Below are 24384 nucleotides of genomic sequence, written 5' to 3'. Positions count from 1 at the left end.
CAGATTCTTTTTTGGTTAGATTTTACATATTTTATACCAGATTCTATTCTTTTTTAAATTTTTCTCTAATTCTTGGTTACGGCTGATGGGTTTCTCAGTGCAATTATTTTTATAAATTTAATATCCTTATAATTTTTTTTGAGTGATTCCGTATGCCGTTAACGCGCAGTGCAGTTCAATCACGGAAATTAGGTGTAAACTTCACCGAGATGCAGTCGGTTACAAACAATCTTACTAATTCCTGGTTACATTCCAACCCCCCAGTCGCACCAGCTCCCACCTCACAACATTTCTCTCCTCAGATTAACAATGTTACATCAAGTCCTCAAGTTAATGGGTCGCCCTTAACTAACATTTCAAACCTATCCGTTGTTAATCCCCCAACTCACAGCTCAGGGCCGACATTATCGGCCACTTCACCACCCACACAAGGAAATTCAAGTGATCCCACCATTCCCATACATCCAAATTCACTCAACATATTTTCGGCTACCCCGTTCGAAAGAGCAGACCTATTCATTACTAACTTTGAGCGTACAGCTAAAATTGCGGATTGGAGTGAAGACAAAATGTGTTCCATCTCTCCGTTATGTCTTGCAGACATTCCGCTCTATTGGTACAAAAGTACCGATTCACTTTTCACCCTGCCATGGAATACACTTAAGGATAAATTCCTAAAGCAATTTGGGCCAAACAATTTACCGCTCTCAACAGCTGAAAAATATAGATCCAGAGTTCAGGAACCAACAGAGTCACTCCTTCACTATTTATATGCCAAGAAATACTTGGCCATTCAATTAGATCACCCACCCTCCTTTGAAGATTTTCTGTTGGATTCAATTACGGGGTTATTGCCCCACTTTATTGTAGAATTTTCTCAAAAGACTATTAAGTCATTTGATGAACTTATCGAATTAGCAGATACAAGGGAGAGAGCAGACAGGTTAGCCCAGCGGCGCCTAGACAGCTTAACCAATCCTACCCCCCCCACCACAAACACATCAGCAAGACCCCTTAAACAACATCATTTCTCGTTTAGATTCACTTCAAGTGCAACTTAATACCCATCTTAATGCTCAACCCGTCCAACATACTGTTGCATTCATGGAACATAATCAACCGCAGTACAGGCATCGCAACTCAGATCGTTCACCGTCTCCTTCCTACTCCCGAAATTTCTCCCGGGGGCGGGATGACCACACTCATCGTTTACGGCAACGATCACACAGTAGGGAACGGAATGACAGGAACCCACCTCAATCCCCACCTCCTACTCCCACCCCATCCTCCGCCCACACCCATAAATGTTGTTCTTGCAGAACTCCAAGGCCACAACAAAACTCTAAGCCCACCACTCAGACCCCTCCCCAGAAGAATGTTAATAGAAAAAGTCGTCCTCCTTTTAGAAAAGGTGGGAACAATCGAAAGGGAGCAAACTATAACGAGGCTGCCTTGGCTACTATATATCCTATGCCTTACCCACAGTTTTACCCTCCACCATACCCATCTCCCTTTCCATTTCCACTACCTACAACTTCCCAAACTCCTTGTGGTCCCACCCCTTTCGTCCCAACTTTACCTTTGTTACCCTCAACAGAACAGCCGCCAAAAAAACGGCTAAACTTAGAGGACCGTCCTCCTCCTCCTCCAACTAACCATTCTCTCAATGACTTACAATCACAACAAACATCCAACCTACACCAGAACACACAGCTCCAGCAACCTTCTCCCGTTGCTGATAATAATCATATTCCTATCATACTAACAGACGAGCATATTAACCAGTCTGGTAAACAGTGTACATTGAAAGTCCCATTGATCTTTAGAAGGCATTTAACTTACATTGAGGGCTCTATTGCTTCAAAACACCATTTAATAATCCTTGACTCAGGAGCAGAGCTAAATTTAATTCCTAGCTATTTAGTTCCTCAAAAAGCGCGACCTTTTTCTTTGGCCACGGTTCTTCACGGTGTCTCAAACCTACCGTTTACCCTTACCCACGCAGTTACATTACCAATTACAATAGCGGGCCGTATATTTTCGGTTCTTTTTCGCATCTCACCCCTGCAGTCATTCCCCACCATTTTAGGAAATCAATTCCTCAAACAGCATCTGGCTAAACTTGATTACGAAACAGGCACACTAAGCTTAACATATTTTGGGCGCAAACCGGCACAACCCATATCACAAAAACCTGGAGGAGGTTCGTTTTCTTTCAAATTTACTGGCAGTTAAGAAAAACCACAAATTTGTTTTTCAAATTGCTAAAACACAAACCATTCCGGCCAATAGTGTTGGCATGCTAAGATTAACAATTCCTCTAAAAACAAACATCAAACATTTTTACATAAATTCCCCTATACACGCCAATCTTAAAGGGTGTTACACAGTTCACACGGCAACCTCAATTGACAACCTTCAAATACCAATTATTAACCTCTCTCCCTACGATCAAACTTTTTTCAAGGGCCTACCTATTGCCTCGGGCACAATCTTCCCTACAGAGCCTCGTACCTATAAGGCATACTCTGTTAGGCAACTTTTTGAACCGACAGAAGAACATGCGGAACAAAATAGAAGGGAAAGGATGGAAAAAATTAAAGATCACATTGATCTCACTAAATTCAACATTAATCCTGCACTTTCTCCATCCCAGAGGCAACAAATGTTGGAAATTTTAGAAAAGCGGGTCACTACTTTTAAATGGACAAAAACTGATTTTAGTAAAATAAAAACCTTTGAAGTCTCTTTGGACTTAATCGATGATAAACCTTTTGTTATGCCCCAATTTGTAATTCCACATCGCCTTAGGCCTATGGTGAAAGAAAAAATCCTACAGTTTCTTGAGCAGGGCATAATCCAACCATCTAACAGTCAGTATAGAAATAATATTATTGCAGTGCTGAAACCAAACAGTAAATCGGACATTCGTCTAGTTTTGGATCTCAGAACTTTGTCTACCAAATGCCAAACATTAGCAGATCCCATACAGCCCATGACAGACGTTTTGGATAACATGTCGGCTGCTCGCTGGATTATTCATCTTGACCTAGCACAATCTTTTTATCAGTGTCCTTTGGCTCCTGAAGATCGCAAGGCCACGGCATTTTCGGTTAGGGATCTTCATTTGCCCCACACGCAATTTGAACTTACAGTGCAACCGCAAGGACATAAATCTAGTACGCTTAACTTGCAACGCATACTACGCACTATCTATCGCGGTATACCAGCTCAAAATTTCTCCCTGTATGTTGATGACTTTTTTCTTTATTCTTCTTCATACTCGCATTTATTGGAACTATTAGACCAAGTCTTAGCTATTGCTGAAAAACATTCACTTTTATTTAATGTAGACAAATCTGAATTTGGGGTCACTTCTGTTAAATGTCTAGGGCACATAGTTGAAAATGGTACAATTAAGCCAGACCCTGACAAAATCGCTGCCATTACTAAAATACCAAAACCTAAAACCATAAAACAACTCCGTAGTTGGCTAGCGAGTGTAAATTTTTTCGTAACTTCTTTCCATATATTTCGCTCACTTTAGAACCACTGTACAAAGCACTTCGGGGAAACCCAAAAACATTAACCTGGAATTCTGATATGGATGAAGCATTTGAGAAAATGAGACCAGCTATGGTAAATCCCCCAATCTTACAATTATACAGTACACAAAACACAGAACATATGTTAATGACAGATGCTTCGGCAGAAGGCATAGGAGCGTGTCTCTTTCAGAGAAAAGTAGGCGGAAAAAATTATCATCCGGTATGCTACGTCTCAGCTCGTCATCCCCAAAGAGTTAGACCTCTGCCAATTCACAATTTAGAACTTTTTGCGATTTTCTACTCGCTAATGAAGTTAAAGTAATATCTACTAGGTAAACATTTTACACTAGTAACGGATAATAAGAGTCTGCTAGCATTAAAGACTACTACCCAATTAACTCCTAAACTTACGAGGTGGTTGGAACAGAACAGAGACCTTTGATTTCACAATAATCCACGTCAGGTCATATCAAAATTCATTGTCAGACCTATTAAGTCGGAACCCCTTGCCTTTTGATGAAAAAGATATGGAACTTCTCGACACTGAAGTTCATCCCTTTCATCTCTTGGCATTAGATGGAAACAATGACATTGCGCAACTCCAAAGGGATGATCCCTTCTTCTCTAAAATAGTGCGAACCTTACTAACGGAAAATAAAAACGATAAAAACTACAAAACATGCCAAAAGCAATACGTTTTCAAAAAGAATTTACTATACCGAAACATGTATTCACCAATACAACCGCGCACCTTGTTATACATACCGAGGGTACTGCGTGATACGGTATTTAACGAGTTTCACAATAACTCTTTAGTTCATCCTGGATACTTGAAATTATACTACCTCATTCGTAGCAAATACTATATACCGAATCTGAAAAATTGGTTACATCACAAAGTTAACTCATGCTTAGATTGTGGCTACTTTAAACGGAGTTGCCAACAAAACATTGACACAGTTCAAAGAATACCGACGGGTGATCTCTTCGACTGCTGGACCATAGATATATGTGGCAAACTTATGCCATCACAGGGTGACGAATACACACACTTTTATGTAGGTGTGGAACAAGTATCATCATTTACGGTCACTAAACCTATAAAATCTCCTACTACAGATGCATTCATAGATTTCATTACAACTGACATAATTATACCCTACGGCGTCATGCGCAGTTTACGTTTAGACCAGCAAACAAGTCACGTGAGCTCCAAATCAAAAGCATTTCTCAATTCTCTAGGCATTAAGGCCATATACGCGTTACCGAATTTGCGTAAGTCCATAGGACAAGTAGAATCAAGAATTTCAAACTTGCAAACAGCCCTCAAATTTCTTACCAGACAGGACCACAAACAGTGGCCATTGCATTTACACAAGGCTACGGCTACAATCACACTCCATTAACACAGTTTGGGGTTTCACCATTTCACATTTTATTTGGAAAGGAAGTGAGATTCCCAATTCAGAACTTTCTTCATGATGATACACCTCCCACTGACATCAATGACAGGCTAGTTATGCTCAAAGAACTACGGGACCTAATAGAATTCAGGAGGGAACATTTTTTTTCAGAAGCATAATGAAAAAGAGGAAGCCAAAAACACCCCCATCGAATTCATTCCCGGTTCCCAAGTTCTTTTGAAAAGACTCAGCACAAAGAAGAATGAAAGTGGACCTCTGAGGCAACTTTATACAGGCCCACACACAGTTCTGAATAAACTTGATGAAAATTCATATCAGATTGATGTTGGAGGAAAAATAATTAATGTTGCAAAGAACAGACTTAAACTATACATTCCAGACACAGAAAAAAATACAGTTTTTGAAACTAAATATAACAAATACCTACGCGGCATCAAGGAATAGGCAGCAGACATGGCATACAACCCCACCCAAATAAAACTTATAGCCCAATCCACTCCCACAAAGCACGCAATCTCCGTTGCAGACAACTCATATAACTTCATTGCATCCTTTCCACGCGTTTTTTTCAACCACATTGCTAAGACCATATTGTGATTATCTAAAACAGTAGTGCTCAACCAGTGTGTCGCTGCCTATGTTGTCTCATGCAGCAATAAGTATCGTTTCACCATATTAAAGCATCATAGATGAGTTGTAAAGACACGCTGCATGTATCTTTTGACGATCCTTAAGTGCATGGTATAAAAGCGTATAGTCAGTAACGAAAGTTGAGCACCACTACTCCCGAACAAACTCACTGCCATTCATTAAGTGTCTCTCCTTAGCCCATCTAAATTGTTAACAAACATCCCTAAGAAGATTTAATATCTCAAACAGTCATGATTTTGCACTTTCAAAACGGTCTAGCAATAGGATTAGTGATTTACATTCACTCTATCCTTCATTCACAATTGACCCTTATCCTTTTCCTTCCTACTCATTAACAGACACACTCATGCAAGCTTGCCGCCTTTGTCTCCCACTCGCATGATTCACTTAATCCTCCAATAAAAATATACACTGCACCTTTAAATTGAATTCTGACAGATAACGAGAACGCAGCCCCCCCCCAAAAAAAATCTGTACTACGCACATAACAACCCACGCAGCTTAGGTTAACGCGGATTGCTGATAACATACAACACATATAGCAGGACAACGATCTGTAAAGTTATAGGTATTCATATTCTGGAAAAAAATTCTACTACGGTGAAAGGGTACTCCTACTCCCCACCCCCGGTATTTTGCCTTGAACCAAACCCAACATTTCAACATTATACTCCTTACATACAGATCAAAAAAAAAAAGTAACGACATACGCCACCACTAACATGCGGGCCTACCCAGCAGGTCAACACTCGCGACCACCACATAAGTTTTAGACTTATCCTATTAAGATAATTGTCATATTAAATGTTCCTACTCATTACATTACGCAACTACCCTTCTCCTAATAATACCAAATTCAATTCATTTCACACTTTAGACCGAATATTGCATGACACAAATTACGTCCCTATGGATTTCATAAGTACCGAGTGAGAGACTGGGATACATCAATGATAGAGGCTAAGCCTCACGTATCTAACGTTTATGAATTGATCCAGCCTGAAAACAGACATATGCATTACGTTGGCTTTCAGGCATAAGTCACATTTTCAAAGAACAATAATGAAAACCAAACATACTTCTAACTGGGGGGAAAACGCCCTTTCAGCCGACGAACTCAAATTGATAAAAGAGAATGTGCAAAGAAGAGGAAATGACTCTTATTGAGTGGGTCGAAAGCCCCTCCCCAAATTGAACACCGATTACTATCACCAGTTCTTTCCATTCAACTTACAAAAAAAAAAAAAAAAAAAAAAAAAAAAAAAAAAAAAAAAAAACTACCAAAACATAACTTCTTGTTCTCTTTTCTCAGTAACACAAATAGAATGAAACACTGACTTTAGCAGAATTCTAATCTAAACAAAAAAAAGAAAAAAAAAAAGAAAAAAGAAAGAAAGAAATAAATAAAAGGATAGGGGTTGAAAATAGACTAACACCCACCCTCAATAACCTCACATTACAGAGCACCGGATTACATTCAGCTATTTTACATACGCATGTATTGTAAACGTTACGTACAACGTTGTGAAACGTACGGCCGAACTCACCTGCATCACAAATGCAGTTCGGCACTATCATTTACTTAAGAGGCTCTAATTGTGACGTCATCACTAACATTTATGCATCCATCCTTCTTTATCAAATATCTCATGGACAAAATATTCGCGGTCATTTTGAACAACGACTTCTCCCTTCTAACCATCTCGAACATTATTAACCATTCATAAAAACTTATTACAATTCAATTGGAGACATCTGTTCTTATAGACAAACATCACAAAAGAAATATAACATTCAACTCTAATCAGATAGAAGAAATGCGTTATTAACTACACCAGTTCATTAACAGAATGGGAATCCTATATCGTTTCTGAACGAAAATTTAGTAAGACCTCATAGGAACGGCTGAAACCTCACAATCTCATTGTGGGCCATGTCGCCTTCAAGGCATCCGCTCCTTTCGTTTTTCCTGTGCCTGAAACCTAAAGTCTCTTTTCAGAGAACTTTGGCCATGTCGATTTCCTAAGCGAAATCATGCACAGGAAGCTAGCATTTAGCTAATGAAATTCATGCAATATTGATAAAGTCACGTTCCAACATTAACTCCAATTCTCATTATGAAACCATAAAATTCAAATTTAATTAAAGAAGAAAATATACCTATTATCTTCTATCATGATGTCGATGCCTTGCTCAACTTCCTAATTGACACTGATATATTCTCACAAACCTGTGTCCTTTTATCAAGGCAATTTTTAACGCATTAGCTCCGTATATACGCCCTCGGCAACATAAATGACGAATAGATCAATAACAAAATACACGTCAGACATAAGGTCTACAAGTTAAAAATACGATTAAAATCGGCAAAACTATGTTTTCGGTAGGCAACAAATTGCTCCGTTGTAGATTACACCAACCTTGAAATTTCATTGATAAATAGGCTGCAAATGACACACGTTTTCAGTTCATTCCAAATTCTTTTTATAAACAACTCTAAGGACAATTTATTATCTCATCGTTAACTAACGTTCATTTCAGTTTATCTCATACTTAACCAAAAAAAAAAAAAAAAAAAAACAGAAAAAATAAAGAGCAGAACTAACAAGAAAAATTGTGAAAGTGACAATTAGATAATCATCTTCCGTTAATCTGATAACAAGGAAGTTCGTTTGCAGTACTAAACTTAACATCTCTCATGTCTTTCGGGCGAAAAGAAAAATTCTATAGTGTTGCATATTACTTAAAAAACAATGCTGAATAATACAGAAAGCTTTAAAACGATTTACCCCACAGCTACTAGTCCGACTTGCTTTCATCATACCATTTTCCGTCAACGAGAAACAATACAAAAAAAAAAAAAAAAAAAGTTCACGGACTCATTTCCTTCCCAGAACTAAACAACTATATGTCATTGAAAGTACATACACAATATGAAGCATTTCAGTCTCTAACTTTTACCAGAGGTCATTTTCACAGTAACATCCTAATATTAGCACCAAGCAACTTACGCTGCCACATAAGAAGACATAGAACACCACAAGCTTCTCGATATACAGAATATACAAGATAATAGACTAATAATAATAATAATAATAATAATTACAGTTACTCCCCTCTCTTTCCTACTGTTAATCATTTTAGGGCTATGCTGTTACAAAAAATACCTAGCCCACAAAACCTACCAACAAGTTAGACAGCATGTGGCTATCCCCCTTCAACAGGTGATAGAACCCCCTCTTTCCATCGCTAATCCGTACTATTCTCCACAAAGAATTAGTAATTGTGTTTTATAATAAGTACCTATCCCCAGGTACCAGGAACACAGTACTGGCGAATCCATTAAAAAAAAAAAAAAGAAACCAACATTTAATATTTTTTAGTTCCTTCTATTTTTTTTTTTACATTTGTCCTTTATGAATCTACCTCTAATCCACATATTCACCTTCTCTTATCCCACAGATCTGTAATTTGCTGCATCTAATTATAATCCTTCTATATAACCCTCTCACACGCACACCGACAAAATATATATAAAAAAAATATACAATTATAATTGCACTGGGAATTTGCTGTCATGTCTCTGCCTTGAATTGAGAAAAGCATGTCTTTTTTCCATCGAATAAATCTGGTATAACAACAATACCCCACCCACCTACGCACCAAACAAACATACAAGCCTCTCCTTTATTTCCTTCCTTTCACGTCATTAATCATACCTCTCATACATTGATCCTCTCAAGCAATGATGCCTCCACCAGTAGCATCGAGGAATGGTGCACAGTGGTTCGATTCTCCATGGTGGATTCTGCTTCCGTTGAACGACGCAGACATCTCCTCAAGCAACATCGAGGGCCGCACAGGATGATGCACATTGGTTCGATTTTCCATGGTGGATTCTGCTTCCGTTGAACGACGCAGACATCTCCTCAAGCAACATCGAGGACCGCACAGGATGGTGCACATTGGTTCGATTCTCCATGCTGGATTCTGCTTCCGTTCTATTCTCCATGCTGGACGACGCAGACGTCTCCTCCAAAACTCCAAAGAAGAAGATGGCTCCCACACACATTCAACTTACTGCCAAGCTCGTGTAGTGATTTCTCATAGAAACAGACTTGCCAATGGACTATCATGGTACTTCAAGACAATAACGGGTTGTTATACTCCTTCCTCCGGCGGAGTGTATTACAGATGAGGAGGTCCAGGTGACGAGCACCCGGAAATTTTTCACACCCAATGGGCGACAGTCTATCCCCCCTTCAGCGGACTAGAGGACTGGGTCATGCCATATTCTTGTGTTCATGGAAATTGTGATGTAGTGTAGAACATCGTTATACTGTGATACAGTGAGATGTTGTGACTGTGAATTGTGATTCCTATTCTCGTTTATTCTTTGACGAATTCCTTTTTTTATTATTTTTTTAAAAAAACATGATTCACATTATTTTGAATCTAATACATTCTGTGACAATGTTAAGTGGCTTACTGCCAGGACAGATTTTTGCAAGAAAAAGGATAAGACCGACACACACAAAAAGGTGTTGTTCGAGTTATGTACTGATACAGTGGGGGAATGTGTTGGGAAACAGATTTTGTAAGAAAAAAAATGCATAAGATAATTTAATATGTGCTAAGATGAAGAACTATTAAAATGTTTTTTGAGAAAACGACTTGGCCTAAGGGACAAGATAAACAAACGAACAAGGCCTCTTAATTGTTTAAAGAGAGATAAAGTGGGGAATATAAGGAGAATATCCAGGCTGGCTAGGGAGGACGGAAGCAGCCAAAGATGAGGGGAAAATTCAGTCATGTGGGTGAGAGGACACCTAACATTCATATAAGACCTTTTTCTCTTTGTAAAATCTTAGTTAGAGAAGAATCTGAGCCAAGTAAGGTCTCTCGTGTATAATATTTTGTGATTACGAAATTTACTTTATTTCAATGTAATTTTATTGTGTTTTTGCATTTTCATATAATCTCTCTCAGTGTTAATAAAGTTTGCTTACTCAAGTATTCCTCCCAGTTCTTTTACTTACTTCCACAGAGAAGAGATAAGAACTAATACATTTGAATAGACAGGCAGTAGATACTCATCCCTACTACCGATACTATAACATTCTTACATTTTTATTAATCAGTAGGCAGGTATAAAATAGAAACGTTAAAGAAGAAATATGCGGAATGGCTAGCATACCAATCAAAACTGGAGTGTATCATTACATGTTTAAAGGAACAGGTAAAAGAATTAAAAGAGGAAAACGACAAACTCAAAGAAGAAAATCATGAACTGAAGAATAAGCAGAATTTTATACAATCAAACCATGACCAATTTCCAGCTTTGACATATGCCGAAGCTACCAAAAATGAAGATACATTACGAACAAAGACAATAAAAGAAGCCGTTAAGAAACAACACCCGGCAATCTTTCTTAAAGGAGCCAAAAAAGAGATGGATGCTAAGGAAATTCAGAAGAAGCTGGCTACAACATTCAATCCTGCAAAAGAGAAAGTTAAAATAATGGCAACTAGAGCAGCAGGAAACACACTTATTATCGAGAATGCCACAAAGGAAGACTTAGAAAAGCTACAGAAAAACAAAGAACTACTGGAAGAGTTCAAAATGGAACAAAGAAAGAAAAGATATCCTCAGTTTATAGTATATAATATACCATCAACGTATTCCGATGACTTCCTACTTGAGACGCTCATTGAACAAAACCTGGAAGAGAGAGAGAGAAAGAGCAAGCAGGGAAAGAGATGAAGGATAAGTTTCGAACTGGCCCAAAAAATGCAGCTAGATGCCACCTAGTTCTCGAGGCCCCGTTTAATATTTACAGGAAGTTAGTACACAACAAGCGAATTTTCATTATGTATGAGTCGCTTTCGGTAAAGGAATTCTTAAGCGTAGCAAAATGCAGCAAGTGTAAGGATTATGGACACATAGCACGATATTGTCGTGCACAGGAAGTCAGATGTGCCCATTGTGGAGAAGAAAAAAATGAGAAAAACGCCTGCAAGAATCTGGGAAAAACAAAAGTATGTGTCCCCTGTTAAATCAGGAAGAAGAAATGCAACGCAAAGGTTGATAAAGACTGCTTGACGTATAAGTATTTCTACGAAAGGGAGGTAGCCAAGTATGATTATGGCGGCGCAAACGGAGAATAATATGACAGAACAGCATACAAAACAAGCGGAGATAAGCGACAATATCAACATGTCAAGTAGGAGAAACACATTAGAAGAAGGAAACAATATTTCAAAAATGCAAAGGGACTCATTAAGAATGAGAGATTACAATTTAAAGAAAAGTTTCTGAATTGGGCTATGAGCAATATACCTGACGTAACGGTGGGAAAAAATATTCCAAAACCCCTGATTGTGGAACCAGGAACTATCGATGTAAAAATTGAAGGAATATGCATCCTACACTTTATAAATCCAAATTTAAAGACCTTCCCGGCAGGTTTTGCAAGAATTGTAGCCAATTCTCACGGAAAATTAGACATTACAAAATTCAAAGATCTCGAAATACTTGATGGAAAGGGAAAAATAATTAAGGCGTTATATAGCACAAACATATATGGATATAGTTTCATACACGTTGTTTCATGTAAAAAAAAAAAAAAAAAAAAAAAAAAATTAGAGGATCTAGCAACAATTTTGAATTTCTTCGAGAAAAACAACGGGTGCTTAACATATAAGCAAATAATAATTCCGGCAACAGGTATGGCAGGGGCGTCATTTAGGGAGGGCAGGAGGGGGCAATTGCCCCCCAAGAGTTTGAGGAATATATATACTTTAATAAATTGTCTACTAATATACTAGTACAAAACGTGAAAGTCTTATGTCGGTGGTGCTCTTGCCCCCCTCAAGCAAAGTCTGAAATGACGCCCCTGAGGTATGGGTCTATGGAGAAAACAGCCTAGGGAGGTGCTGTCTGTTTTTCAAGATTATTATTGTTTTGAGAGTCAAAAGTTCGTTTTTAAAATGATAACAGATAATACTCATATATATGTTGAAGTGGATTGGCAGCTGAGAAAATTTGATTACAAACTAAGAAAACCAGATACTACATTACGAGAAGAGACCAGTGAATTGTTGGAGAATCATACTTTTAAGATAACAATGAAGAAGAGTAAAGATGTTGCCACACAAATAACTAGCATAGAAGATCTCAAAGAGGGTGCATATGAGAACAAGGAACAACAAATAAACAAGGTAAGAATCGTGGAAAATGAGAATAATAAATCACTAGAAGCTGCTGAAGCGGAAGGCACAAACCAGGATAAGAATAAAAATCTTAGCGATCTTCAGGGAGGTGAAAGGAAGGAACACTCTGACATCACAGAAAATAAACATCCCGGAATTTTGGGAATTTTAAAGAGAAATTGGAAGGAAAAGAACACGAATAAAGTCAGTCGTAATACTACGTTGGATTCTGGAAACTCTAAACACAAAGAACGAGAAGCCCAGAAAACAATCATGAAGATGGGAGAAGCTCAAAAGAGCAGCAGCTGTAGACAGTCTTCAAATCAAGATGGACTAGAGAGGATTAACGGAACAAATAACACTGATCCTGCAAATATATATGATAACTGTGAGTTAACATTAAAACTCTCCAGATTAGAGCAGTCTGCAATTTTAAGACTAGCCCTGAGACATATAATTCGCAATCTGAAGGAAAATGGAAATCAGATAGTCTTTCCTATCTCACAAGACGAGGATGAAATGGAATTAAGTCTGAATAACTTGCCTACAAATCCAAGACAACTTCTAGAGCTTGTAGACATGGCTTATGCAAGAAGGAATTTAAATTTAGACTTGCATAGAGTTTATATACATTTTGTACGACTCTGCGGCCGCATTATACACAATCACAAAAATGACTGGCCCAATTGCTGGGTTAAAACCTACCATACTTAAGTTTTATGGATAATAACCTGAGAATTTTACAACTAAACACGATGCGGTCAGAGGTCGTTATGGAAGAAATTATTCAAACAAGTATAGAGTGGAAAATTGATATCTTATGTCTATAGGAACCCTATTTTAAAAATGACGAGTTTGAGACTCCAAATTTTAATTATAGAATAATAAGAGAAGATAGACAAGCACTTGCCTCAATAATAGTTTTAAACAATGAACTACAGATTTTAAATATTGTACATTTTTCAAATAAATGGACAAATTGTATACAAATAAAATATGGTTTAATAGATTTTTTATTGATAAATTCTTACTTTCAGTATTCACATCCCATAGAACCATATATAGAAAACATAATGTCAATTTGTAATACATACTCAGAAAAAAGACTGTTAATATGTGCAGATGCAAACGCTAAATCAACTTCTTGGAATTCCAACGTGTTGGATGAAAGAGGAGAAAAGTTGGAAAACATGATAAACGAACTAAATTTAATTATAATAAATCAGCCTAATAATCCACCGACATATAGAAACAGGAATGGAAACGAGACGAACATTGATGTAACACTTGCGTCTACAAATTTTATCGAGGCCATCGTTAACTGGAAGGTATTAGACAGTGAAACAACGAGTGACCACCAAATAATAAGATTTGATATAGTTAAACCGGACAACAGCATTAGAAGACTTGATGGGCATGGTATACCTTATAAGATAAAATGGATCGATAGGGAAAAGTTAAATAAAGAAATTCGTTTACCAGACTTAAACTGTGTTAATGAAAATGAAATAAATGACAAAATAAAAGAAATAGGTAATTCAACGTTGGAAGCAGTTAAAAAATCAATAAAGAAGAGGAGTAAAAACAGGTCAAATGGTACAACCTATTTATGGGATTTAGGTTTACAAGTGTTAAAAAGGAAATTAAGAGTGAAGAGACGACAGTACCAAAGGGCACAAGATCCATATTTAAAGGATATAAGATTAAATCAATATCTTGAACTTAAAAATGAATATAAAGAAAAACTTAAAATAGACAAAAATGAGGCATGGTCAAATTTTGCCAGGGAAAAACTAAGCATGGACCCATGGGGCATGCCTTATAAAATAATAAGAGATAAAGTACAACCGTCCTTGGTGCTGCCTACTATGAAAAAACACGACGAAACATACACAAACGATATGAAAGAAACAATGGAATACATAATAGATACGTTACTCCCCAATGACGACCCATCAACAGACAATGACGAAAACAAGAAGGACAGGGAAAACTATATCAACTATAATCCAGGTGAACTCTCAAATCTAGAAGAAATAAAAAGTAATAATGAGGAGATAGGAAATTATAAAGGATTTAAAAAGTAACAAAGCGCCAGGACCAGATGGCTTGAAATCCGAAATTTATAAAAATTGCAGACAAAGTTGGGTACCATATTTGGTCAGGTTATATAACAAATGTATTGAATTAGGTTCATTCCCAAGAAACTGGAAGAAAGCCAAATTAATCATATTGCAGAAACAAAAAGCTGGTACGATTACCTCTCCCAAGTCATATAGATCAATATGCCTCTTGGACATTTTAGGCAAAATACTAGAAAAAATAATAGCTAAACGAATTAATGCTAAGCGAGGGGACTTAAGCAAGTGTAAACTACAGTTCGGTTTTAGAAAAAATAAGGGAACGACAGACGCAATTAATAGACTTTTGGATCTAATAGAAAAAGCTAAAGGTATAGGAGGAAAGTACACTCTCGTAATTTTTGTCGATATTGCTGGCGCTTTTGATAACTTATGGTGGCCGGCCATGTTTAAAGAATTGCAGAACCTACAGATTTACGCAGATATTCTACGGTTAGTCAAAGTTACTGCACAGACAGAGAAGTAATTTATTCAGCTTCTAATATGGAAATAAGAAAAAACATAACAAAGGGATGTCCACAAGCAGTGGCGTAGGGAAGGGGGCCCCAGAGGGCCCCCCCCCAAAGAGGCCCGACAATGTACTTCAATACTTTGACGTTCGTAATTTTTTATATATTTTTATGTTTATATATTTCTTTGTTCGTAATGTTTCTATATGTACCTATAACAGCACTTGCCCCCCCCCCCAAACACACATCCTGGCTACGCTACTGTCCACAAGGATCTATATTGGGACCTCTGCTCTGGGACATCATGTCGCAACCAGGATTAAAAAACATAAATAACTAAGAAATAAATAATAAATAAATAAATAAATAAATAATAAATAACTAAATAAATAAATAAATAAATAAATAATAATAAATAAGAAATAACTGGCTTAGTGGCTTACGCAGACGACATAGCGTTAATCATAAATGGAAAAAGCCGAACGGAATTGGAAGCAAGGTCAAACCTAGTTATGGAAAAATTATTGAATTGGTGTAAATTAACAAAATTAAATATATCTCCTGACAAAACAAAATATATGTTAGCTAATGGGAAATTGGAAAGAAATCCTATTATAAAAATTGGTATTAAGTCCATTTCCAGAGTAGAAATTTTTAAATATCTTGGCATATGGTTGGATCAGTTGCTGAACTTTGCAGTCCATATAAACAAACAAAAAGAAAAGATAATCGAAATTGCAAATAATTTTTTTTATATAATGGCAAGAGACTTTAGATTGTCGGCAAGGCATTGTCTAACATATTACAAGGCAATATTTGTAACAATCGCTGCTTATGGCTCAAGTTCTTGGAGCCACAGACTACTAGAAAATGTTAAAATAAGAACAAAGGTAGATAGTATTCAAAGAAGTATTTTAATAAGAATGACCGGGGCAATGGGTACTACACCTGTGGAAGCCCTACAAGTTCTTTTAGGCATAGAACCCTTATATCTATCAATACTGAGACAAGCAGGTCGATATTGGCTGCAAAAGGGCAACCTAGTAAAAGTGGAAAGAATATTTAAACACAGAATTCTCACGAGGGAGGAAATGGACAATTATACAGGGTGCGGCACGTAAAACCGTCCCGTAAAGTGAACACATAAAATGAAATGTAATGTATTGAATATGATTAACTACAACACATAAATGAAATGTAATGTATTGAATATGACTACTCACCTTCACAGCAGTCTTCACAGCAGGTGCTGAAAGTGTCCTCCGCCCACTTCAACACACATGTGAGCACGATTGAGGAGATTCATATATGCCCTTGTCAGTTCTTGTGTTTTAATACTATTGGTGACATCCTGGATCCTGGTCTTGAGTTCTTCAATTGTGTGTGGATTTGTTTCGTATACTCTTCCCTTTAACAGTCCCCATAAGTAAAAGTCACACGTGGACAAGTCTGATGACCGAGGAGGCCACAAGCCTTTGCTGATTGTCCTCTCTGGTGTAAACATCTCATGCACAAGGGACAATGATGCAGCTGATGTGTGGCATGTTGCACCGTCCTGCTGAAAGTAACATAACTGACGCTCCTCTTCGGTCAAGTGTGTATAAAACTCCTCCAGGATTCCCATATACACGTCACTGTTCACTGTCGTCTCAAAGAATATGAGCCCAATAACGCGTGTGGCGGAAATGGCACACCAAACACCAATCTTCTCATCATGCAAGGGTACCTGGTGGATTGCGTGTGGATTTTCTGTCGACCAATACCGGTTGTTTTGGGAATTTACGTACCCAGACAGGTGGAACCACGCCTCGTCACTCATGATGAGCATTAGTGGATCCAAGAAACCACTGGCAACATTGCTCAAGAGCCATGAACAGAAATGCACCCTCTTCTGCAGGTCAGGCTCCTTCAGTTCTTGCACAACACTTATCCGGTACGGTTTTAACTTCAGTCCCCTTAAAACACGTCTGCAACTTCTCTCACTCGCATGAACCTGTTGACTCAATCTCCTGGTTGACTTTCGAGGACTTCTTGTCATTATCTCCTCCACCTGCATCTTTAATTCAGGTGTGCAGACAGATGGTCGTCTGTTCCTGGGAGCATTTTGAACCGATCCTGTACGCCGCCATTTTTCAATCAATTCCTGAATGGTGCTTTTTGCTGGCACAGAACGTCCTGGAAATTTCTCCCGAAACAAATTCTTTGTTTTCACAAAAGATCCAGTGAGAATGAACCCTTCAACAATGGCAACACGCTCGGGTATCGAATACGGCATTATCACACACTGACACTCACCCGGCTTAACACAACGAGGCCTTTTTCTCAACTGGTTTCGACAAGTTTCACTGGCTGCGGCTGCACGTGACTGCTGCAAGGTCACGTAAGTCGACCCGACCTCGACACGCCCTCTCTTGGTAGGAAGGTAGATTATTTAAGTGTTGCCAAAAACACAATATACCAGAATATTACGACGGGCCGGTTTTACGTGCTGCACCCTGTATAAGGAGGAAATGGCAGGAAACTTGGACAAATAGCACCAAAGCCCGAAGATTATTTAATATTTTTCCTAACATTGACCAAAGACTAGAAATGGGAGATCTTCATTTTAATAAACACATGACACAATTTTTAACCGGACATGGACCATTCAAAACTACATTTTATAAATTAGGACTTTTAGATAATGACGTATGTGGAAATATCCAAACACCCGATCACATAACCTTTTACTGTGAGAACATTACTTTGTTCGAAGATGACCGCAATATAAGAGCACATCTAAGAAACGATTTTGAACTAAATGGAATACAGGAAATAATAAGAGACAAAGAAAAAAGACTAAAGCTTAGCAGTCTGTGTAGCAAAATATTAGAAATAAACAGAGTGCATATAAGCCTTGACTTGGCAAGAAGAAGAAGAAGATAAAATTTCTGCATGTCTAGGGAAGATCATAAATATAGCCAAAACAATCTTAGTCTAATAACCAAGTCCTTGGTGTTTTGTGTGTGTGTTGTGTTTTGTGTGTTTATCAGTGTAGTGTAGTAAGGGAAATGTAATGGTGTAGTTGTAGTATTTCAGTGTTTTATGGTGATCTAAAGTAGAAATATGAAGTGCGGAAGACCGTGTAAAAAAAGAGATAAAAACTGAAATGCGGAGGACCGCCAAAATTAGGAAGTCTATAGGTACAATAATACAGGTGAAAACCAAGTGTTATTAATAACTATAATAGAATAAGGTTTAAGGTGAAAAACCTAATAGTCATACAGGTAATGAACTATATATATATAAAAAAGAATAAATGAAATGAAATGAAAACAGAAAAGTTAAATTCAATTCATAGATAATTTATACAGGTGAGATCACCTATGTTAGTCATGTAGTATTATGAGTACTGTGTGTTTGTAAATTGTGTTGTATCTATGTTATCATGTATATATTAAAAATGTTTCTCTTTTATTTCCAGAATAAAGGATACGCATATAAGAAGAAGAAAACTAAGACCTGAGATAAGCATTTTAGGACTCAGGTCATAAAAGCCCCACCCCCTAGCAGTTGGGTATACAAAACGAAAAGAGAGAGGAGATAAACAAAAAAAAAAGGAGAGAGATTATCACAGAGTTAGGGGCAGATGCGTCTGCTGGTAAGTCCGTAAGAAAACGGCAAGAGCAGGGGTAGTGGAGGAATTATTAAAAAAAAAAGAAAAAAAAAAAAAGAACTCTTGAATCAGTTTTCACCTCCTCTTGGTTGCTGAAGCATCGCAAGCGTAGAAAATGAGTCATGGATTGGAATAATTAATAATCCGAGGACGCGAGGTATGGTATTTATGCTGAGTGTGCCATCAGTTCAATTTCCTCACATTCCTGCAGTTATTCCGGCTTGGTCGAGAGCTATGATGTTTTGCGTCCTCTTCTTCCAAAAGAGCTCATTTTCTGTCCAACGGCACTTTTAGCATAAACTACCACGAATACGCTACAACCGTTGGGAGTGCATGTTGGCATTAATAGTTTGCTCGTCCAGATCGAACTCGTAGTGAATTATCCATCCATAATTCCACCAGACGGAGGGCACTAACATGTCTTCAAAGTATTCGTATTTAACCATTCCTTAGGAATGTTTGAAGTTTGGGAAAATATTCACATTTCGTCCCACGTTATTATTCTACGTCCCGCGTTATTATTTTATCTAGGAAACCCAAATCACGCGGATTTATCAAAAGCTTCTTATACACAGCCATCTGCCTCTGTGACTGAGATGGCGTCAATTCAAGAAAGACAATTCGACAGGTTTCAGATGTTTCTACTGCGTTCACGAAGATGATGAACGAAACTGGAGTGTAAAATAACGAGTTGGCTGGAGAACCTCCGAATGCTAGACGTTGAATTTGCCTTTATAGATTGGTATACGATCTCGGAATCTACTCAGTTCTCGGCCTACCTGATCTTGACCGATCGGCGAGGTTCTTACAACCCCAGCGAAAGTTCCTGAACCATCTGGTTGTTTTTGTGATCAACTGTCCCTTAAGCTTTCGCACAGCAAGAACTCGGGTTGCTTCGGCGGCGTTGTCCAAGTTCAGACTCAAAAGTTTCAAAAGTTCCCATATCAGACTTTGTTGCACCTTTCAACTTCATAGCTGCCAAATCTGACATGCTACACAGCACTGTACAAACTACCACTATATATACCCATACTAGCTTCTTCGTTCAACAGCTTGAACTGCTTCGGTCACGGTGCGAAGATCTCTGAATATCAGTATTTCAAAACTTCACCCTTGAACGCAAAACCGAAAACTGAGAAAACTGGTATACAGTGCAGCCCACTCATAAGAATCTGAAGGGACTAACACAATGAGTTCTTTATATCCTAACTTCGTTATAAACAAATTTATGTACGTATTTTTCCGAATTATGGAAAAAACAAACGATTAAACAACAAACAGATACGCTTAACAAAGAATACACACCAATATAGAATTACATCTGAAGATAATTTTATTAATTGGGTTGTTATTTAGCCTATCGTACATATTGCAGTTCTTCCTACCTGTTCAAGCACGCTTGAGGAAGTCTGTAATTTTCTTCTGAACCGTGTCTGTTGCCGCTGTTTGTAGCACCGCTGCTTCCACTTCCTCAAATGACTGAAATGCATTGTCCGGCACCATGCTGCTGTGTTCGAAAAGACAGCATTGCAAGTTTTCCAAACTCTGAATTGCTTCTTTGGAACTCACGGGTTGTTTCACATTTTCCATTTCTCCCTCATCATCGGAATCTGCTTCATCTTCCTTTGTAACCTCCCTCACGCTTGCTACAATTGAATTATCAACATCGGGATCCCCAGTTACAAGCGCATCATGTGCAGCGACGTAATCGGAAAACGTAATTCCCTATGTCGCTGCTTCCTGAAATTCACTCTAAGTTCACTCATAAGAACACATATATCCCTCCTTCCAAAATGGGGGCGGGAGAACCTCGTGTTTAGCCCATATTTTAGGCCGTCTGTACTGTACATTGACTCTTTTAACACTTTTCTTCTTTGATGCATAATTCGCGGTATATTGATGTTTAACACTAAATTCGAACCCTATGCTTTGTATCAGAATAGGGAACCATTTTCGGCGGCCATTTTGAAACAGGCTTGCCCGAAATCAAAACAAATTTTGTACTAAGCTGTTTGGCTTTCCACGATCCATCAAACAAGGTATCACTCACACTATATTCCCATTTGAAATTTTCAAGTTGGTTCCGGGGCCCCATGATGAGAGCCCTGGGGATACCGCAACAATACCATTCCATGTTGCCCATGGATTTTTCCTTTTCATTTTTTGTTTCACCGTTTTCTACTGAGCCGTTTCTGATTTATACGTACTAGAAATTTTATCTGATACAGGACCATTTTTGGGGGCCATCTTGAAAACGGTGTCCCATATCAAAAATTGTTTCCTACAAAAATTGTTCAATTTTCCAAGCCCTTTCGAACGAGGTATCACTCGACCTATGTTCCCATTTGAGAATTTCACATACACCCCCTCCCCTCAAAATGGGGGCGGGGAACCTCGTGTTTGACTCTGTATTATACATTGACTCTTAATATTTTTCTTATTTGATGTATAGTTCAAAGATATTGGCTTGTAACACTTATTTTGACACACCCTGTATATATATATACAGATGGTGATCAGAAAAATGGAAACACCTAAACGAAATTGCGACTTAACAGATTAATATGATGTCGGGCCACCTTTCACCTTCAGAACAGTCTTGATGCAACGTGGGATGGAGGCATAGAGGTCGTGAATGGTAGCAAGTGGAATTTTACACCATTCCTCGTGCAGGGCATCGGCCAGTTCTGTGAGAGAGGATGGAGGTGGAAATCGTCGCCGAAGTCGTGTTTCCAAGACGGACCACAGATGTTCAATTATGTTGAGATCTGGGGATTGGGCGGGCCAGGGGAGGTGTTGAACTTCATCCCGATGTTCCTCAAACCACGCTGCAACAACGCCAGCTGTGTGAATGGGTGCATTATCATCCTGGAAGATGGCGTCATTGTCCGGAAACAACATCCGGACCATAGGATGCAAGTGGTCTTCTAAAATTGCGACGACATAATCGTTGGCAGTGATTCGTCCGCTAAGTGTGACCACAGGACCCAATGAAAACCATGATATGGCGGCCCACAGCATCACCGAGCCGCCGCACTGTTTCACAGTTGGGCGGAGACACTGCAGATCATAAGCTTCTTTGGGCGTTCTCCACACACAAACACGGCCCGTGGTTGTGAATAGGGTGAAGGATGACTCATCCGACCATATCACACGTTTACAGTCCTCAACGGTCCAAGTTGCATGGTCGCGGCACCATTTGCGGCGTGCGAAAGCGTTATGGTCCCTGATGAGCGGTTTGGCCCGTGCAACACGACCCCGTAAGTTCATGTCATGTAATTCGCGGCGGACTGTGATTGTCGAAACAAGGTGGGGGAGGTGCTGATTGAGTTCCTCCGTCACTTGCTTCGCAGTGGTACGACGGTTCTGCGTGACAATGCACTTTAATACCCGGTGTGACCTGTCACTCATGATTTTCTTCCGCCCACTGTTCCGCTTCCCCGATGTGGTTTTCCCGTGTGTTGTGTAGGCCGTCATCACCTTCGACACTGTCCCACGCGACACACCTAACACAGTAGCCACTGCCGTCACACTCACTCAAAAAACCGAGCACCAACAATTTGCCCTCTTTGAAAATCTGAGAGGTCTCCCATTTTACACTACCTCCGTCTGCTGCAGCCACTGGACACTGCTGTTCCACTGCGCCTGATGTAGTATGGAGACCGACCTAACACACCACTGCCAACCCGTGCATCTGATGTGTTGCCAACTACAGGTGTTTTTATTTTTCTGATCACCATCTGTATATATATATATATATATATGAGAATCAAGTACAACAAAAAGGTTGGAGGACAATACTACAGTCATGAAGACACAAAGACACCCAGCAAGAATTCATAGATTTGGCCTGAACTTAGTACGTAACAAGAGATGATGGTCCGAACAAGGCCTTCTGTTTGATCTCTCAAATGTGGTATAAAAACTGTGCTCATAAGCATACAGTATTCACTTTAATAACAAGTATAAGCAACCCGAGCGGCCACACAAGTAGCTGTTTGGCAGGCACTATCATAAAGATACAGAATATCCCTGGGGTATAGGATCCTATGTTTCCTCTGGATCGCGACGTAGATAGCTGACAATGTCTGTCTGACACTGAGAAGCCGTCCTACCATCTGATACATGTATCTGATAGGACATAAGTCCAAAGACTTATCCGCCAGAACAGGTCCAGTAAAACATGATGGGTTACTCTATCAGCACGGGGAAGCGCGCTACTGAGCTGGGACATGCACACTTGAAAAGTATCCTGATAAGATCGGAGAATAAGATTGACGACCTCAGAAATATATGACACGTAATCATACACTCATTAATGCAAACCAGAAGCAAGAAGATTGAGTAAATTATTGGACTCCTGTATGGCCAGTTTCTTTCATTTGTTTTTTTTTTTTTTTTTTCCTGAGGCGCCTAATTTTTGTTTGTGCGACCCGAATATACAGTACGTCCCAGAATTAATCAGATAAGCTAAAACAGAATAAATAAAAAATGTGTGTGCATTTAATAAACCTTGAAATGGAACAGCAATATGGAGGAAAGTATGTAGATCCTTCCATGACACCAAGACAAGTACAGCCTAAATACCACTAACTTCATATGGTTTCTCTGGTGCTATCTCTTAAGTAAGATTGAGCAGCAACTAGTCTGCTCTTGGTAAGAAGGTGTGAATTATAGTAGTTTGATCAGGTCGTAACACCGAGTGTCAGAACATTCGATTTTCGACATTTAACATAATCATCCATCTTCAGAAGTCAAACCACGGATACCTGATATACATGAGAAGGAGAGTCTAGGTAGAATTGTCCAATGGTAAGAGAAAAGCAATCCTCGCTCAAGTTATACGCATATTTAAAGCACAATGAACAGACCAAATATCAAGCCAGCCAATATATAGTTCATTTTAAAATCTAATGTGCTCAGCGCTACAGATATTGATACACTAATACAGTAAGAATTCCTTAATATTCTACCTTCAGCAAAATATGTAGCGAAAAAAATCCCACGGTTATGCCGGTTAGGCTAAAGGAGACATTGATGATGAGTAATGAATGAAATGGTGGAATGAAGAAAGTGGGAGGAAACGGGAGAACCCCGAGAAAACCCACGCACACGGTGTTTGTCCACCACAAAGTTCACTTGGCGGGGGCTGGGATCGAACCCGGGACCCCAAGCACCAGAGGTGAACGCTCTACCACTGAGCCACCGCGGCCCCAAAATATGTAGCGAGGATTTTGTTTTGGGATAAACTACAAAGTGAGTATGACGCAACAGTATTTCCTTGGTCCTTTCGTATTGTGATTT

At 38.8% G+C, this 24384-nt stretch overlaps 2 protein-coding genes across 4 annotated transcripts in view; one reads left to right on the top strand and one right to left on the bottom strand.

Moving 5' to 3' along the window:
- The window catches only part of LOC145666520 (uncharacterized), a 466510-nt gene that overhangs the window by 110306 nt on the left and 331820 nt on the right, over positions 1–24384 (bottom strand). The gene's annotated exons all lie outside the window — the stretch shown is intronic.
- Positions 1–24384, top strand: part of LOC145666521 (uncharacterized) — a 411536-nt gene that overhangs the window by 297316 nt on the left and 89836 nt on the right. The window lies entirely within an intron of this gene.

Source organism: Thermobia domestica, chromosome 12, assembly GCF_964235325.1.
Source record: "Thermobia domestica chromosome 12, izTheDome1.hap1.1, whole genome shotgun sequence".
Classification (NCBI taxonomy): Eukaryota; Metazoa; Arthropoda; class Insecta; order Zygentoma; family Lepismatidae; genus Thermobia; species Thermobia domestica.
Note: the sequence above shows the minus strand (reverse complement) of the source record. Positions and strands in the feature narration are given on the sequence as shown.